The following is a 7,561-nucleotide window of genomic DNA, read 5'->3' on the forward strand; positions in this document are numbered from 1 at the left end:
ACAAATTGAAAATTATTGAAATTTAATTTATTATAGTTACAAAAAGTTAAGTTATTATAAATTAAAATTATAAAAAATCAAAATTCAAAATATATATTACATAAATTGGAAAATTATTGAACTGAATTTTATTGAATTCACAAAAATTAATGTTATAAAAATCAAAATTCAAAGATATATTGTACAAATTGAAAATTATTGAAATTTAATTTATTATAGTTACAAAAAGTTAAGTTATTATAAATTAAAATTATAAAAAATCAAAATTCAAAATATACATTACATAAATTGAAAAATTCTTGAACTCAATTTTATTGAATTCACAAAAATTAATGTTATAAAAATCAAAATTCAAAGATATATTGTACAAATTGAAAATTATTGAAATTTAATTTATTATAGTTACAAAAAGTTAAGTTATTATAAATTAAAATTATAAAAAATCAAAATTCAAAATATACATAATATAAATTGGAAAATTATTAAACTGAATTTGATTGAATTCACAAAAATTAATGTTATAAAAATCAAAATTCAAAGATATATTGTACAAATTGAAAATTATTGAAATTTAATTTATTATAGTTACAAAAAGTTAAGTTATTATAAATTAAAGTTATAAAAAATCAAAATTCAAAATATACATTATATAAATTCGAAAATTATTAAACTGAATTTGATTGAATTCACAGATATATTCAAAGATATATTGTACAAATTGAAAATTATTGAAATTTAATTTAGTATAGTTACAAAAAGTTAAGTTATTATAAATTAAAGTTATAAAAAATCAAAATTCAAAATATACATTATATAAATTCGAAAATTATTAAACTGAATTTGATTGAATTCACAAAAATTAATGTTATAAAAATCAAAATTCAAAGATATATTGTACAAATTGAAAATTATTGAAATTTAATTTATTATAGTTACAAAAAGTTAAGTCATTATAAATTAAAATTATAAAAAATCAAAATTCAAAATATACATTATATAAATTCGAAAATTATTAAACTAAATTTTATTGAATTTACAAAAATTAATATTATAAAAATATAAAAATCAAAATTCAAAGATATATTGTACAAATTAAAAATTATTGAAATAAAATTTATTAAAATGAAGTTATTAAAAATTATTGTTATTGTAACATATCGTTCAATAATGTGTGTGACTGACACGTAGATGGCGACACTAAACTAAAAAAATATTGTATTTTAATGAAAAAAAACACTGTTCAATGCCAGGAATGGCTTGAAAAACATTATTCGGACTCTGCTCCATCAAAAAGAAGCATTTGTTATTGGTATGCCGAATTCAACCGTGGTCGTACAGACACCGATGACATTCCATCTACTGGACGGCCACATGACGCTGTTATTCCGGAAAACGTTAAAAAAACACTGAAAATCATTATGTCCGACCGTAAAGTGAAAGTGAGGGAGATTGCTGACACTCTACAGATATCAGCAGGCAGTGTACACACCATAATACACGAATATTTGGGTATGAAAAAGGTGTTTTCCAAATGGGTGCCGCGTTTGCTCACATCGGAGCAAAAACAACAACGAATCGATGATTCAAAGAGCTGTTTGGACATGTTTACGCGCAATAAGTAGAAGTTTTTGCGTCGGTACATCACGATAGATGAAACATGGATCCACCATTTCACTTCAGAGTCAAATCGGCAGTCTGCTGAGTGGCATGCAGCCGGTGAAAGCCGCCCAAAGCGACCAAAGACGCAGCAGTTGGCTGGCAAGGTTATGGCGTCTGTATTTTGGGATGCGGATGGAAAATTCAAAATATACATAATATAAATTGGAAAATTATTAAACTGAATTTGATTGAATTCACAAAAATTAATGTTATAAAAATCAAAATTCAAAGATATATTGTACAAATTGAAAATTATTGAAACTTAATTTATTATAGTTACAAAAAGTTAAGTTATTATAAATTAAAGTTATAAAAAATCAAAATTCAAAATATACATAATATAAATTGGAAAATTATTAAACTGAATTTGATTGAATTCACAAAAATTAATGTTATAAAAATCAAAATTCAAAGATATATTGTACAAATTGAAAATTATTGAAACTTAATTTATTATAGTTACAAAAAGTTAAGTTATTATAAATTAAAGTTATAAAAAATCAAAATTCAAAATATACATAATATAAATTGGAAAATTATTAAACTGAATTTGATTGAATTCACAAAAATTAATGTTATAAAAATCAAAATTCAAAGATATATTGTACAAATTGAAAATTATTGAAATTTAATTTATTATAGTTACAAAAAGTTAAGTTATTATAAATTAAAATTATAAAAAATCAAAATTCAAAATATATATTACATAAATTGGAAAATTATTGAACTGAATTTTATTGAATTCACAAAAATTAATGTTATAAAAATCAAAATTCAAAGATATATTGTACAAATTGAAAATTATTGAAATTTAATTTATTATAGTTACAAAAAGTTAAGTTATTATAAATTAAAATTATAAAAAATCAAAATTCAAAATATACATAATATAAATTGGAAAATTATTAAACTGAATTTGATTGAATTCACAAAAATTAATGTTATAAAAATCAAAATTCAAAGATATATTGTACAAATTGAAAATTATTGAAATTTAATTTATTATAGTTACAAAAAGTTAAGTTATTATAAATTAAAGTTATAAAAAATCAAAATTCAAAGATATATTGTACAAATTGAAAATTATTAAACTGAATTTGATTGAATTCACAAAAATTAATGTTATAAAAATCAAAATTCAAAGATATATTGTACAAATTGAAAATTATTGAAATTTAATTTATTATAGTTACAAAAAGTTAAGTTATTATAAATTAAAATTATAAAAAATCAAAATTCAAAATATACATTACATAAATTGAAAAATTCTTGAACTCAATTTTATTGAATTCACAAAAATTAATGTTATAAAAATCAAAATTCAAAGATATATTGTACAAATTGAAAATTATTGAAATTTAATTTATTATAGTTACAAAGGTTGACATAAATCCTCTGCCTAACCCTCCCCGTGGGTGTCGACTGGTAATAGAGAGTTCTGATTGCAGACTGTTCTAGCTAAGAATTGGAGTTTGCTCTGATTCATCGGCGTGAGGTCTCTGGGGACAACAGAGGTAATGATGCACTAGGCTATACCGACGGATTCTTCAGGTCCTTAAGGGCTTCCCTTGTCGGATTGGCTACTGCGGAGCAAAAATTCTGTCCAACGGCCTTTACGGCCAATATGGCTTCAACGGCAACAACCTTGGCTATACTGACACTGATTGTATGATTTTGAATTGTCTGAATTATAAATTGTCTGAACCCTGGGCTGACAGTCTCAGTATTCTGTTACCTCAGTATGTAGAGGTGAAACTCTGCAGAAATGGCTTTCAGGCTAATGCTGAGGCTGCCTCCGTCCCGTTAAATTCGTGGCTGACCTCAGGAAGCGCTCAATATCCGTCGCCGTTTAGTTGGTGGTGTAGGTGAGGTTGAGCGAAGCTCCCTCTTAATATCTGCCTGGCTCTGAATGTATATGCTCATAAGGCTATACATCAACCTTCACATGGACCTCACTGATTCAGAGGGACCCATGGGGCTTTTTAAAAGATAACTACACGTCGGGTGGAGATAGCGGACCTGAGTTGGGACCCATCAATATGGAAAATTTAAATCTTAATAAAAAACAAACAAAACTTTCTGCTACTGGAAGACCAGTAGCAACCCCAAGCAGAAGACTGCAAACCTCGAGTGGTACCTCCAACTCCACTTCCAATGAACTTAAAATCTCGTCGCAAATACCTTCTGGAAGCAGAAATACTGCATCTACCAGTCGGTATGTTGCCTCTTCTGTCACGGCCAAAAGCAGTGACAAGTCAGAAACCAAATCCACAAGGAGAATTCCACCCTCTAAAAAGGCCCATAACGACCGCCGTATGGCTACACGAATTCTGCAGCGCGTAGGTGAGATCCCGGCCGATAAAATCAGTCAGCAACAGGCCTCATCCCTTGAATGGGCCAAAAGCATCTTGGCCAAATCAAGCAATAAAGAGGCTTCCAAACCGGACCAAGTGTCTAAAAGACAAAGGTCTCAGGAGGAAGAACCCCCTCTTACAAAAAAACCAAGAGGTTACAATGTACTGGTACGACCGTACAGTGAGGTTGCGAAGGACAATCTCATTATAGGTGTCCTGGATAGGAGTGCCGAGGAGGGGAGAATCCCCAAAGACAAATGGAAATGGGTGTCGGCCGCGCTGGCAGACATCTTCCTCCAAGTTTTGGAAGAAAACCCAGGACCTGCTCCCTCCTGCGAAGACGCGGGTTGGCACCAAGGACAAGTGAAATTGGTAGCTTGCAAGGATGCGAGATCGGTTGCCTTGTACAAGGCAGCTGTCTCTAAAGTAGGAGAGATCTGGCCTGGAGCCAGACTTGAAGCGGTAGACAAGAAGGATATACCATCTCGTCCTAGGGCCAGGGTTTGGATTCCAACTAAACAAACTGACCCGGAGCAAATTCTGAAAATAATCAGGATCTGTAACCCCAACCTTCCAACTGGAAATTGGAAGGTGGTAAAATTAGAGGAGCCTGTTGGACCGACCAGACAAGCTGTCCTTGTATTAAATGCGGAGTCATTGAAACCGCTCACCGAAGCTAAGTACGTAATCTCCTATGGCTTTGAGAAACTAAATCTCAAGGTCTATCGTACCGATGCCACGGAAGAACCGGAGAAGATTACGTCTGCTCAGCCCTTGCTGGAGGAACCAGCTAAAGAACCAATGCTAAGACAGCAGAGTTGTGAGGAAACACAGAGTGAAGACCTGCCAGATCAAATGGAAGTGGACTCGCTCTCTCTGGTGTCTGAAGACAAATCGGATGCGGGGTCGGTGACCAGTCTGGGCAACCTATTCGATGAGAGTGGGCTCCTGGATTCGGATGACGAAGCCGATAAAACGGTGGTAGAGGTTCAGGTACCTGATGAAGGTGCTTCAAATTAATCTCCACCACTCTAAAGCTGCTTCAGCAAACCTTCTAATCCACCTTGCACAGGGTGGAGCCGATATTGTTCTGATTCAGGAACCATGGATACTGGAAAACCGGATCTGTGGAATCGGAACAAATGACTATAAACTTATCAGTAACACAGACTCAGGTAGACCTAGATCATGTGTGTTAGTGAAAAAGTACATTAATTGTTTCCTTTTGAATAATTTTAGTGATGACGACCAGACTGCAGTGAGTTTGGAAATCGACGGCAAAACCGTATGGGTGGTGTCATCATACATGGCCCACGACCATATAGGAAGTCCACCACCGGAAATACTTAAGCAGCTCGTGATAACAGCAGCAGAAAGAATGACTGGTGTTGTGATTGGAGCCGATGCAAATGCTCATCACACAATCTGGGGTAGCTCGGACATAAATGAAAGAGGTGAGTCGTTATTCGATTTTATTCTAGATTATAATCTTCATATATGCAATACAGGAGTGGAACCTACTTTTATTATTGCAGGCAGAAAAGAAGTTTTAGATATTACGTTAACTATTGAAAACACAGATCTTGAGATTAAAGATTGGAGAGTTCTTGATGAACACTCATTCTCTGACCATCGTTATATTCAATCCTATATAAATCTACAATGTCCAGTTGAGAAACCTTATCGGAATTACCGTAATACCAACTGGAGTAGATATCGAACCAATTTACTAAATCTACTTCCTCTATATCCTATTGAAGAAGTAGAGACTCCTCAATCGCTAGATAACGTTGTGGAAATCTTCACAAAAGCTTGCAACATAGCCTTCGACCGTTCTTGCCCGCTAAAATCACAGAGGGGAAAGAAAAAGCCATTGTGGTGGTCCGAGGAAATAAGAGATCTTAGGAAATCAAGCAGAAACTTGTTTAACAAGGCCAAGAGAAGTAATCTTAACACTGACTGGGACATCTACAAAGTCAGTCTAAAAATATATAAAAATGAAATAAAAAGAGCCAAAACACGCTCCTGGAAAGCCTTCTGTGAAAGCGTGGAGGGTTGTCAAGGAACAGCAAGGTTTAGGCGCATTCTCTCGAAGAAACCCTCTAATCTAGTCTACTTAAAAGACGAGGTCAATGGGTGGACACACAGCAGCGAAGAATCGGCGGCATTGTTACTGAATATACATTTCCCAGATAGTGACATACCAAATAACCTTGGAATAAACCAGGGGTCTACATGTGACTCATCTGTGGTGAATAATATTGTCACCAGAAGGAAAATTAAGTGGGCTATAGATAGCTTTCTACCATACAAATCACCGGGCCTGGATGGAATTATACCAGCCCAACTTCATGAAGCAAGGGACATTTCTTGCAATTGGCTCACACCAATCTTTAAAGGTTGTCTTACCTTGGGGCATATACCAGAGAAATGGAAATTGACAAAGGTCGTTTTTATTCCTAAAGCTGGCAAAAGCTCCCATATTACGCCTAAAGATTTTAGACCGATTAGTCTATCCTCTTTCCTCTTAAAAACTTTAGAAAGGCTTCTGGAGCATTTCATTAGGAAAGAGATACCAGATGAAAGGCTTTCAAAATCACAACATGCGTACTGTAAAGGAAGGTCTGTAGAGACCGCATTATCATCTCTAACTGGGATGATTGAAAACTCAATACAGCATAAAGAATACGCCCTTTGCGCCTTTCTTGATGTGGAAGGGGCTTTCAACAACATCCTTCCTCAAGTAATCGTCAACTCATTAAGAAAACTAGGAATTGACAATAGAGTAATCGAAGTCATTACCCAACTGCTGGTTGATAGGACAATCGTAGCGCAATGGGGGGGAACGCTAGTAACTAAGAAAGTTAATAGGGGGACTCCACAAGGAGGAGTACTTTCCCCCCTCTTATGGCTAACTGCAGTTAATGATCTTCTTGTTGATCTAGATAGCGTAGGTTGTCAGGTGGTCGCGTACGCGGATGATCTTTCCTTGATTGCAAGGGGAAAATTTCTGAGTACAATTAGTGAGGTAATGCAGGGTAATCTAAATAAAGTATCCCAATGGGCCCATTGTAGCGGATTATCAATAAATCCAACCAAAACAGAACTAGTGCTCTTTTCTAGGAAATATAAAATTCCGGAATTCACACTACCTATTCTAGGAAGTCAAACTCTGACTCTGAATGATAAAGCCAAATATTTAGGTCTTATAATTGACAGAAAACTGAATTGGGGACCAAATGTTGTTGCACGTACCCAAAAAGCTATGGTTGCCTTTTACTGTTGTAGAGGCGCTATAGGCAAAAGATGGGGACTCTCACCGAAGTCCATTTTATGGATATATAATGTGGTGGTAAAACCAATTCTCTTGTATGGAGTGTTATTTTGGAGAAATACTCTGAATAGGTCAACACTATGCAAGAAATTGGAAAAGATTCAAGGGACTGCACTGATGACATTAAGCGGAGCGTTAAAATCAACGCCGTCACTTGCCCTGAATGTTATCTTTAATATCTTACCTATCGACATCGCGAAAGGCGAGGTAGCTG

Source organism: Teleopsis dalmanni, chromosome 2 (genome assembly GCF_002237135.1).
Source record: "Teleopsis dalmanni isolate 2A chromosome 2, ASM223713v2, whole genome shotgun sequence".
In the NCBI taxonomy this organism is placed as follows: Eukaryota; Metazoa; Arthropoda; class Insecta; order Diptera; family Diopsidae; genus Teleopsis; species Teleopsis dalmanni.